The following is a 13,429-nucleotide window of genomic DNA, read 5'->3' as shown; positions in this document are numbered from 1 at the left end:
TCGACCGTCGTTGGCAGCACTTCGTCCAAATCGAATGTCCACCCGCTTCTTGGAGTCGGCAGTCAGAGTATATAAGTCAGACACACTTTTGTGATTTTCCATCAGTCGGCGTTTGGAGTTCAAGAAAGAAGCATTGGTTCTTCCTTACTCTTTGGATTGCCACAAAACAACCTGCGAGATTGGAGAAAGGTTGAGAAGAGATCGTGAAAGGAAACGACAGCGTCGTGAAAACGAGACGGACTGTGAACGGAGAGAAGCAGAAATGCTCCTCCACCACCACATAATTACTATTCGGACAGTGATTCAGAGTAGGCCGTTCCTATCGAATCAATGTCCAACGGTTTTGTTTTGTAATTTTGTTTCCCTTATAAAAAATCATAATGCTGTGCGACGAAGGGCCCAGTTCACGACTGGCAGCCACATTTAAACAGGGAGCCCTTCACTGACAACTTTAACACGCGCAACGTAGTTGTGCGCACATGGCTAGTATCGCATAATATGTGTCCTAATGTTGTGTGTAATTCTAATGCAAAGTTCCTAATACATTCAAATTTGTTCCATCCTTCTGTATCAATTACTGTTACATAAATAAAATTAACATTCATCATGAAAAAACAGTAGTCATTTAAGCAAATGATGCATTTTGCTTGTTTCAAGAGTCTTTACGTTCAAACTATAACTTCAGCTTATATTAATAGATTTAGACATTGTGTGTTTAATGCCCCTATTCCCAAAACACTTGCCTTCTCCCAGTATGTGGACACCTGGGGAAATAGGACTATTGACCTACTGTATGCAAACGTTAAAGATGCATACAGCACCACCCCGCTGCCTGCACTTGGGAAAGCAGATCATAACCTGGTTCTGATTCAGCCTCACTACAAACCAAGAGTGAGGGTCCTACCTACAACCACACGCTTATTCAGGAAGTGGTCCCCGGAGGCAGAGAAGGCTCTTAGAGAATGCTTTGAAACTACAGACTGGGATATCCTGCAGGGGTCACATAGTGAGAACATTGAGGAGGTTGTTGACTGTACTACTGATTACATCAACTTCTGTATGGACATTGCAGTTCCAGTAAGAACAGTACGCTGCTATGCTAACAACAAGCCATGGATTACAAGTGACATCAAGGGCCTTTTGAACCAGAAGAAAAGGGCTTTCAAAGGCGGTGATCAGCATGAGCTCAGGAGTGTGCAGAAGGAACTCCGAGTCCAGCTCAGGGCAGCGAAGGAGCAGTACAGGAGAAAGCTGGAGCAGAAGTTGCAGAATAACAGCATGAAGGAAGTGTGGCATGGGATGAAGATCATCACTGGCTGCAGCTCGAAGTGGGGTGCCACCATCGAGAGAGACGTGAAGACAGCAAACCAAATGAACAACTTCTTTAACAGGTTTGATCACCCTAACCCACTCTCACGTCGGAGTACTGCACCCTCCACCCATCCTTTTGCTGATACCAGCATAGGAGAGAGTTTCCCCCCACCCACAATTACAGCAGCCCAGGTAAGCAGAGAGCTGAGGAGACTTTGTGCCAGCAAAGCACGTGGTCCAGGTGGAGTATCGCCACGACTGCTGAAGGCCTGTGCATTGGAGCTGGGGAGTCCTCTACAGCACATCCTCAACCTGAGCCTGGAACAGGGGAGAGTCCCGAAGCTTTGAAAAACATCTTACATCACCCCAGTCCCAAAGGTATCACGTCCTGATGAGCTGAATGACTTCCGGCCTGTCGCCCTGACGTCACATGTGATGAAGACCATGGAGCGGCTGCTGCTTCACCACCTGATGCCACAGGTCCGCCACAGCCTCGACCCTCTGCAGTTCACATACCAGGAGAAGGTGGGAGCGGAGGATGCCATCATATTTATGCTACACCGATCCCTCTCTCACTTGGACAGAGGCAGTGGTGCAGTAAGAATTATGTTTCTAGACTTCTCTAGCGCCTTTCACACCATCCAACCTCTGCTCCTCAGGGACAAGCTGACAGAGATGTGAGTACATTCATACCTGGTGGCATGGATTGTGGACTATCTTACAGACAGACCTCAGTATGTACGTCTTGGGAACTGCAGGTCTGACATTGTGGTCAGGAGTGGGCAGGAGGAGGAGTATAGGAACCCAATCAAGGACTTTGTTAAATGGTCCAGCAAAACCAAGGAGGTGGTGATGGATTTTAGGAGGACCAGGCTCCTCATGGAACCCTTGATCATCAGAGGTGACTGTGTGCAGAGAGTGCACCTGTACCTCCCAGTACCTGGGAGTGCAGCTGGATGATAAACTGGACTGGACTGCCAATACTGATGATGTGTGCAAGAGAGGACAGCGAGGACATCCTCACAGGTGGCGCAGTGGTAGTGCTGCTGCTTTGCAGTAAGGAGACTGTGGAAGATTGTGGGTTTGCTTCCTGGTTCCTCCCTGTGTGGATAGCGCTTTGAGTAATGAGAAAAGCGTTATATAAATGTAATGAATTATTATTATTATTAGGACAGAGCCGACTATACTTCCTTAGAAGGCTGGCGTCCTTCAACATCTGCAAGAAGATGCTGCAGATGTTCTATCAGACGGCTGTGGCGAGCACCCTCTTCTATGCGGTGGTGTGCTGGGGAGGCAGCATAAAGAAGATGGACGCCTCACGCCTGGACAAACTGGTGAGGAAGGCAGGCTCTATTGTAGGCACGGAGCTGGACAGTTTAACATCTGTGGCAGAGCGACGGGCGCTGAGCAGGCTCCTGTCAATCATGAAGAATCCACTGCATCCACTAAACAGGATCATCTCCAGACAGAAGAGCAGCTTCAGCGACAGACTGCTGTCACTGTCCTGCTCCACTGACAGACTGAGGAGATCGTTCCTCCCTCACACTATGTGACTCTTCAATTCAACTGGAAGGGGGTAAACGTTAACATTTACCGGTAACATTAAACAAAGTTATTGTCTGTTATACCTGCATTTTTTAACTTGCGCTACATTTTTATTACTATTTAATTAATATTGCTTTTATCAGTATGCTGCTGCTGGAGTATGTGAATTTCCCCTTGGGGATTAATAAAGTATCTATCTATCTATCTATCTATCTATCTATCTATCTATCTATCTATCTATCTATCTATCTATCTATCTATCTATCTATCTATCTATCTATCTATCTATCTATCTATCTATCTATCTATCTATCTATCTATCTATCCCTTAAATTTACAATTATTCTTCTCAGTTAACAAATCTCCCTCCCTGTTAAACTCTGGATTATTCATTCTTTTAATTAAATCAATATCCAAGAAAGCTTAAACTGCACTGACTTTACTGGTAATGCTACAAGTGCTAATATGGTCATTACTAATGCAATACTAAATATAATAGGCATATGTTCAATTCTGATTGACAGTAAAAACATTCATCTTTTAAGGTAACTAATTTTTTTCTCATCAGGTATCAATATTGACTTTGTAGCTGCTCCTGATAGTTTTCTCCTGGTACAGATGAGACCACGCTCCGACTGATGTTTGAAGAGTGTTTATTTGCTCTCAAACACTGTGAAAAACTAAAATAAAATAAAGCTAGTAAATTAAACAATAAATAAATTACAAAGGTGTAGGGATATCAAAATTAAAGCATACAGTGTGCGCCTTCTGATCAGAAATTCAGGAGTCTATTTTATTTCGAGTCTTTATTTTTATCTTATTAAAACTAAAACTTTCTTCAGCTCAGTGTCCATTAAGTGTGTCATTATGTGCATTTCCGCTCCATCAATGAACCTGATCATGTGACCACAGCGCCCGTTCGCTCAGAGCAACTTTGTATACTTATGTACAAATACAGTCATATGAAAAAGTCTGGGAACCCCTCTTAATTCTTTGGAGTTTTGTTTCTCATTGGCTGAGCTTTCAAAGTAGCAACTTCCTTTTAAGATATGACCTGTCTTATGTAAACAGTAGTATTTCAGCAGTGACATTAAGTTTATTGGATTAACAGAAAATATGCAATATGCATCATATCAAAATTAGACAGGTGCATAAATGTGGGCACCCCACAGAGATATGACATCAATACTTTGTTGATCCTCCTTTGTAAATCTAACAGCCTCTAGACGCTGTCCTCCTACAGCCTTTGATGAGTGTCTGGATTCTGGATGGAGGTATTGTTGACCATTCTTCATACAAAATCTCTGCAGTTCAGTTCAATTTGATGGCTGCCGAGCATGGACAGCCTGCTTCAAATCATCCCATAGATTTTCAATGATTTTCAAGTCAGCAGACTGTGACGGCCATTCCAGAACATTGTACTTCTCCCTCTGCATGAATGCCTTTGTAGATTTTGAACTGTGTTTTGGGTCATTGTCTTATTGGAATATCCAACCACTGAGTAACTTCAACTTTGTAACTGATGCTTGAACATTATCCTGAAGAATTTGTTGATATTGGGTTGAATTCATCTGACCCTTGACTTTAACAAGGGCCCCAGTCCCTGAACTAGCCACACAGCCCCACAGCATGATGGAACCTCCACCAAATTTGACAGTAGGTAGCAGGTGTTTTTCTTGGAATACGGTGTTCTTCTGCCATGCAAAGCGCTTTTTGTTATAACCAAATAACTCAATTTTTGTCTCCTCAGTCCAAAGCACTTTGTTCCAAAATGAATCTGGCTTGTCTAAATGAGCATTGGCATACAGCAAGCGACTTGGTTTGTGGCGTGAGTGCAGAAAGGTCTTCTTTCTCATCACCCTGCCATACAGATGTTCTTTGTGCAAATTGCGCTGAATTGTAGAACGATGTACAGATACACCATCTGCAGCAAGATGTTCTTGCAGGTCTTTGGAGGTGATCTGTGGGTTGTCTGTAACCATTCTCACAATCCTGCTCATATGCCGCTCCTGTATTTTTCTAGGCCTGTCAGATCTGCTGGGTTTAACAGCAACTGTGCCTGTGGCCTTCCATTTCCTGATTCCATTCCTTACAGTTGAAACTGACAGTTTAAACCTCTGAGATGGCTTTTTGTAGCCTTCCCCTAAACCAGGAGACTCAACAATCTTTGTTTTCAGATCTGTGGAGAGTTTCTTTGAGGATCCCATCCCATCTTCAGAGGAGAGTCAAAGGGAAGGAAGCACAACTTGCAATTGACCACGTTAAATACCTTTATATCTCATGACTGGACACACCTGTCTATGAAGTTCAAGGCTTAATGAGCTCATCAACCAATTTGGTGTTGTAAGTAATCAGCATTGAGCAGTGACAGACATTCAAATCAGCACAATGACAAGGGGACCCACATTTGTGCACAGCCAGTTTTTCACATTTGTTTTAATTTCATACAACTAAATACTGCGTCACTAAAAATCTTTGTTCAGAAAACACCCCAGTACTCAGATGTTCCTAGGAAATTAAAGACATACCGCTGATATCTTTTTTGTTGAAAGGAGAGGAAATTATTATGCAGGCTGAGAGGAGTTCCCAAACTTTTTCATTTGACTGTACTAAGATTATGGGGACAAGAAAACAACACGTTGTACAGAAAATGCAAGTCTTAGAGAACCTGGCAGTTAGCCTCCTGACATTCATGAGCACAATGGAGAGGGATGGATTAGAGCATTTGTATATGTCCAGCAATTAGACTGAGATAAGGCATGGTCAAAAGGTAGGAAAAAAGGTAAAAATAAAGTGACTCCACAAAATCCATCTGGGGTGTGTTGGAGATGTGGTCAACCAGGACATTTTAGAAAGAGTTGTTTAGTGAACCCCTGGCAACAAGGTTAGAATCAGTTAGCTCAGAGTAACAGAGAGTTACCCCAAAAAATCGGGACCAACAGCAATCTGCATTTAGACCAACAGACCCACAGTTTGGGCTCAATCAGGAAAAAGTGGGTTTCCCAGAAAGTCCTAATTGGGAAGGAAAGTGCTAATGTTAACAGGATACTAGGGTAAAGAATTAAGGACGAATATTGCAAATGATGGCAGAAATATCCCTGTAATGATAAAACCAGGAACCACTGACAATGACTTAATGACTGTGCATGAAAAGAGCAGAATGATACTGAAGGACTGATTGTCCTGTTTGTGTCTGTACAGGTGTTCTAAGGAAAAGAATATGACTTAGATCTAAAGTTAAGATTTAAGTCAATGCTACAGATTGTAAGGTTTATGTTTTCTGTGTGGTGAGAGGGTGTTCTCTTTATGGCTAAGTAGACACTGCAGCTTGAACTTCTTGTTAGATGTTGCAGCAATCACCAGAGGTCACGTCATCAGAGGCTGTAGGGGGTTTCTCTGTTCTAATCAACATTGTGAGTGAGGGTGGAATGTAAAGGGTGTTTCATAAAGTACGCAGTTTTTGAATTGCATGGGATTTTTTTGTTTGAAGGTTGTCAGCACTGTTCCTATCATTTTTGTTATCTATATTACCACTCCGATTAGAAGACCATTTATCATTTTTTCATTTAGTAGCCATGGAGCGGTTCAGTATTGAGCAACCCATTCTTATTGTGAAAACTCATTACAAAAACGGGGAGTGCTACACAGAGACTGTCCGTAAACTTCACGCGATCTTTGGACGTGACAATGCCCTTACCGCAACAACAGTTTCGAGGTTGGTGCAGAAAAGTGAAGAATCTGGGTCAGTTGCAACCAGAAAATCGCCCGGTTGAAACCGTAACGTTCGAACGCAACAAAACATTGCGGAAGTGCAAGACAGTGTGAATGTGTGCCACGTGAAGTCGCTTTGCCGTTGTACACAACAGCTGGGTATGTCACCATCTTCGGTGTATCGAATACTGAAAAAATATCTTCATATGCACCCCTGCAAGATTCAGTTGACACAAGAGCTGAAACCAGCAGATCATGCAAAACGGCGAAGATTCGCTGATTGGATTTTGGAACAAGAGGATGACAATTTTTCAAAAAGAATAATCTTCACTGACGAGGCACATTTCCATCTCTCGGGGTATGTCAATAAACAAAATTGCCGCATTTGGGGTGACGAAAACCTAGAGTGATTCAAGAGCACAAAATGCATCCCCTATGAGCCACGGTTTGGTGTGGATTTTGGGCAGGGAGTGTGATTAGCCCCTTCTTTTTTGAAGATGATGATGGAAATTCAGTTACTGTAAATGGCAACCGTTATCGGGACATGATTACTTATTTTTTGTGGCCTGCTCTGGAAGAAATGGAGGATGATGGAATTGATGAAATGTGGTTTCAGCAGGATGGGGCTACCTGCCATGCATCTGGGGAGACAATCACCTGGCTTCGTGAAAAATTCCCTGAGCATCTGATCTCGCTTCATGGTGGCAACCAAGAATGGCCTCCGAGGTCATGTGACCTCACACCTTGTGACTTCTTATTATGGGGATATGTGAAGTTACAAGTCAATGTGAACATACCTCAAATAATTGCCGAACTGAAGAGGGAAATTCAATGGGTAATCGGCCAAATCGACAGGGATGTCTGCAAAAGAGTTATCGTTAATTTCAACGAACCGATGACTGACTGCAGAGAAAGAGGAGGTGGACATATGCTCGATATCATTTTTCATTATTAAATCGAAGCATATGTTGAATGAAATTAAATAAAAATTTTGAATTTTGGCTGATTTATTGCATTTTTAACAACTGCGAACTTTATGAAACACCCTCCTAGAAAAGAAATGACAGCTAACTCGTTGTTCTCTAGGCTTTGTTTTTCTTTCTGTTTCTTTATTTATCTTGACGTGCAGAGCTGGGTGATGTTTGTATGTTCTTTCTATCAATTTGGATAGTTTGGTTTAAGTGACTTTTGAATATGCTTTACAGTATATGAAAGAGATCTCTGTAACTGAAGTGCATTTGAAGGTATTTAAGCAAGTCTGGGAATGTATCTGGTTAAAGAAAATGTGTGAAAATGTGTGGAGTTGTTTGAAATGATGAGGCATTGATAATGGTGTGCATAAACATTGTGACAGTGGGCCAGGGACACGAAGATTATGGTAGGACCTTGTAGGAGTGGTCAGGGCACTATCTCCCCCAGGATGCTAGGTCGCAGCCCCCCTTGCTCGCTGTGGTGACACAGAGTTCAGCCCTGCCTTGTTGGGTTCTGAGGGTACCTCCAGGGGATGTTGAAGGGGTTGCAGACCCCTACTTTGTTAGGCTTCTGCATTACCCGGAAGTGCTGTCGGACCTTGCTGTTGGTACATCTTGTGACAATGCGGGTCCACTCCTTGCTCCCTCTTCACATTTGAGGGTGTCTCGAACCCAATACCGTCGATAGTTATGACCGACTAAGCTGACAGATGGGGACAAATCACATGTAGAGCAAGGGGATGGTGAAAACGTGTTCCATGCTTTTATTAAACAAAAATGAAAACAACTAGTGGCATAGGTCTGTGGCGTGGCCTACACTGCACTAACAACAAATCAATAAAACCACTAAAACAAACCTTACTAAAATCAACCCCTGTCCCTTGTAAAAACAGGACATTAAAGAAAAAGAACCTTAAAAAGACAAAAGAACCAATCAATTAAGAAATGTCCAATTAAAAAAGTTAAATCTATGATCTAAGGTGCTTATGAAACATTTCTGGACACAATTAGTAAAATATTAGTCACATAGCTGGGATATGTATAAAGAAATTGTTTAGCTTTAACATTAAATGTTGAGCAGTAATGATAGATCATTTTTACTGATCGTTTTACGTATTATGGTGCAACAAATAAAAACACAATAGAACAAATAAAAAAACATACAACAATAAAACAACACAATAGAACAAATAAAAAAAATACAACTACAAAAAACACAATAGAACACATAAAAAAAATACAACAAATTAATAAAGAACACAGCAGAACAAATGAACAAAAAAACACAAAACAAATGAACAAAAAACATAAATTACAGATTAGCAAGACACACATAGAACAAATTAACATGAAAAACAATCTACACATTAACAAAAAAGTCATGAAACAAATTAATTAAACACACCATTCATCCATCCATTATCCAACCTACTATATCATAACTACAGGGTCTCGGGGGTCTGCTGGAGCCAATCCCAGCCAACACAGGGAGCAAGGCTAGGAAACAAACCCCGGGCAGGGCACCAACCCACCGCAGGGCGCTCACACACACCCACACACACTAGGGACAATTTAGAATCGCCAATCCACCTAAGTTGCATGTCTTTGGACTGTGGGAGGAAACAGGAGTACCCGGAGAAAACCCACACATACACGGGGAGAACATGCCAACTCCACGCAGAGAGGACCCAGGAAGCGAATCTGGTTCTCCTAACTGAATGGCAGCAGCGCTATCCACTGCGCCACCAGTGAAATACACAATAGAACAAATTAACAAAAATGCCAAATAAAAATCAAGGACAAAATTGAAGTCTGTTCTCAAAACGGAAATGACGTAATTTTTAATTTACTAGAAAAGAGAAAAAGAAGAAGACCTGCTTAAAGATACAGGAACATTACCATTTTTTGTCATATCAGTCTCGTTTTAAATATAGTTTCCATGATTGGTTATAAAGCAAGCATTGCATTGGTATTGCATAGTTTTAAGGTGTTTTCAGTTTGTTCCAACATTGTCTAAAATAAACATGTTTACATCTGTATGGCAGGGTGATGAGAAAGAAACCCTTTCTGCACTCACGCCACTAACAGAGTCGCTTGTTGTATGCCAATGCTCATTTAGACAAGCCAGATTCATTTTGGAACAAAGTGCTTTGGACTAATGAGACAAAAATTGAGTTATTTGGTCAGAACAAAAAGCACTTTGCATGGTGGAAGAAGAACACCGCATTCCAAGAAAAACACCTGCTACCTCCTGTCAAATTTGGTGGAGGTTCCATCATGCTGTGGGGCTGTGTGGCTAGTTCAGGGACTGGGGCCCTTGTAAAGTTGAGGGTCGGATGAATTCAACCTATGTGACAGATAGAGGCAGTGTCAACCCCTTGAACCCTCAGACCAAACTTCAGATACCAGGTAAAAGTCCAATATGACTTTATTTTATAATAATAATGTGCACCAAGCACTCTACACTCCACTATACTCATATAATACACAATAATACAATCAATAATTAATCATCCACTCCCAGACGCATTGCCACCCTTCCACCCAGCTCAGCTCAACGTCCGGGATTTCCCACAATCCTTTTATAGTCCCTGACCCAGAAGTGGTTCTGTCCCTCAGTCCATGTGACTTTCTATCACTTCCGGGTCAGGTAAAAACTTCTCCTTTTCTTCAGCCCGGAAGTATATCATTTCTTCCGTTCCCGTGACTTGGAAATACTTCCGGGCTATACGGAAAGCAAAAATCCCTGGGCCTCCCTGCAGCGACTCCTGGCGGCCCCCATGGTATCCAGCAGGGCTCTGAAGAAAAACTCCAAGGTCCATGATTCCCTGCTGGCATTCGGGGCACCTCCATGCTGCAAGAAGAGCTCCATCTGGCGGCTTGGCCAGAATATATGGGCGGCAATCCCTCACACCCAATATCAACAAATTCTGAAACATTCTAGAGAGTCAAGTACCAAGCCAGCTGCTGTCAGTTGCATAAACTTTATCACTGTTTCGTAATCAACATTCTGTGTGACTCTTATTAAATTCAGAGACAGGGACAACCCTACAGGAGTTCCTGAGATTTTGAAGCTTAACTCAAAGTGAGCGGTTTCAGACCTCAGCCAAGTGAAGAATTACTAAAAATGTTCAGGTATGTTCAGAGTTGTGCAATTGACATTGTGGTGTGACTATTCACCAGCAGTGATCTTCACAAATTCATTTATGGAGAATTTTGTATTTTTTATACAGTTAGGAGAAATTATCATAATGTTTCTTTGTTAGTCAGATTTTTGTGTACTAACACAGGACGGCGTTTAGTGAGTGTTGGTTAGGGAGGTACAAACTTAGTTATAAAATGATTGCGGTGGGACTCAGGCAGGTCGAACCTGTGACTGCATATTGGCAGTATTTTAACGGCACTCTAAGCCAGGGTTTCTTAATCATTGGTCATTTCACCGACTGATTTGTTCCAGCTATAATGTATTCCCACCTCCACCCCATTTTAACAGGACATACCAACAGCACTGTGCAATTATTCTTCCCGTTAATTTGATCAATTTGATTTATACATGCGGGTCATCAATGAACATCACTAAATAAAACTGGATAGTAGTATAATGCAGGGTGTTTCTGTCAAAATGATTTATGACCGTAAGCCCCGCCCCTTTTGGCTGTCATTAAGCCCGCCCCTTTTTGATGGATGTGTGACCCTTCCTTGAACCCGCCCCCACCTCCTGTTTACCCCATGAAACTGTCAAGGGCCTTTTGATGGATGTCTGCCCCTTCCTTGAATCCGCCCCCTACCCACCTGATCCCACCTGTTTGGTTCTGCTTTCTGTCAAGAGCAGACTTGATGGATGTCTGCCCCCTCCTTCACCCCGTCCCCCACCCCTCTCCCGGGGACAAGTCTAGGCATGTCAGGGAAGGCCTCTGCCGTTCACATCTATTGGTGGTCCCAGGTATGAAGGCCCTGCCTCTGCCTCGGCTCCTGGTCAGGCATCCCCTGATGACTGGCCCCTTCCACTTCCTTGCCCACTTCTCCCAAGGACAGGCCCAGAGCATGTTCCAGCTGGAGCAATCTACCTTATAGCCTTTCCTGCCTCTACTGTTTTGGGTAAGAACCCCTGTATCTATTATTTAAAATATCTATTACTTTAAATATCTATCTAAACTTTGGTTTAGCACTTGTAAACCGTTTTTTATTTTATCTAAGTCAAGCAGAGAAAGACCCCAGACAGTCTCTGCGCTGTCCATGCTGTTAGCAGGCATGGGCTTTCACTCTTTCCCCACAGTTGAGGCATGAGAGTGGAGCAGGCAGCCTCTGTGTGATGCCCCATGGGTCGAAGTTCCAAGCGTACATGCAGGCAAGCATGTGTAGTTCGAAATACGAGCAGTGGCTCTTTCTGTCTACACAGCAGAGTACCTGGGTCTCTAAAAAGCTGACAGTCTCTGAGTCCCTGCGAGCAGGCACGTGTCAATAGCTGGAAACCCCCTCATGCTGTGTTCTGCGCATGCATGCTTATCAGTATCTGGGTATAGCTGCAAACACTATGAGTCTGGAGCTCCGCTAGATACCGCCCCCTAACCCCTCCCTGCTGTGTTGTGTGTGCGCACTCGAGTACGTACTGTTTAGGGTCTGAGTTCTGCGCAGGCGCGAACTGTCCAGGGTCTATAGCTGTAAGATATCGGGCGTCCCACTGGGGGAAGCCTTTGTGAGTTCGCTTGCAATCTCACACCCCCATCCCCCTTGATGGCTGAATGACCAGACCTTCTATCCATGATATGTAAAGGTTGTACTTAACTTTTAAAGGATTTTAAAAATCATACACAGTTAAATAATAGGCAACAGGGACTTTTTATAACCCATTTGAAACGTATTAAAAAAAAAACCAGGGGTCGGATGTATAATTTATATAAAACAAACCCTTTTCCGTCCTATTTTAAATATAGTTCGATATAAGCCCTGTAAAAAATCACACACATCGTTAAATAATAGGCAACAGGGCCCTTTTAAAGAACATTTGAGACGTCTAAAAAAATCAAGCATTGGCTGTATATTTTATATAATAAAGTATATCTTAAAAAAGCCCTATTCCATCCAAGTTAGATCACCTTAAACAGATCGGACCTCTGGGGATAGAGAAATGCGTTTTAAAGCACTCTTTGGCAAAGCCTTTGGGAGCAATTCACACCTCACAGGTGTCTGTTGAAGCCCCGGGGGCCAGGCCAGATCTTTAAACCCAGGTCAGATCATTCGGGGGTCAGTGTGAAAAAACTGCCTTACCTTGTGGCATGCAAAGGTGACTTTTTAAAAAATACAGGACTTTTTGGTGTCCGGCTTTGCTCTCAAATCCCTCAGCTACTAGCAAGTCACGTGTGACACAGCAGAAGGGTTTCTGAACCATTTCTTAGTGAATTTACTTTGATCTATTTGCATATCAGCTCCCTGTTTCCTGATTATCACATAGTGTGAGAAAAGAAGCATATTCTGAGAAGCAGTTTCAGAGAGCCATCTCCACTCCAACTATTTTAGACCGATTTCTTAACAACCAACTTGCTGTTTGTAAGATCCCCAACCTGTTCGTGAGCGCCCAGAACATAACCTCTGACCATGGATTGTACTTCACATTTTCAAGGTAATGCATGAGATAACTAGTTTGATATAAGCCTTGTAAAAATCACACAGACGTATGCCGCAGTTCCCTTTTAAATCACATTTGAGACGTATAAAACATCTGACCTGGGTGATTGGTGGATGATACCAAGAATGTTCACATATATATATATACAGAGATTAACCTTAGGGCTTATTTTCCAGGGTCTGTCTAAAATCAGACAAAAGACAGTTACTAAAAAAGATTTGCTCTTAGACCCAGGAGGCTATAGTGAGGTGTGCTTGTTTAACTA

The sequence above is a fragment of the Erpetoichthys calabaricus genome, chromosome 1, assembly GCF_900747795.2.
Source record: "Erpetoichthys calabaricus chromosome 1, fErpCal1.3, whole genome shotgun sequence".
Lineage (NCBI taxonomy): Eukaryota > Metazoa > Chordata > Cladistia > Polypteriformes > Polypteridae > Erpetoichthys > Erpetoichthys calabaricus.
The sequence above is the reverse complement of the archived record's forward strand: the minus strand, read 5'-3'. Positions refer to the sequence as shown.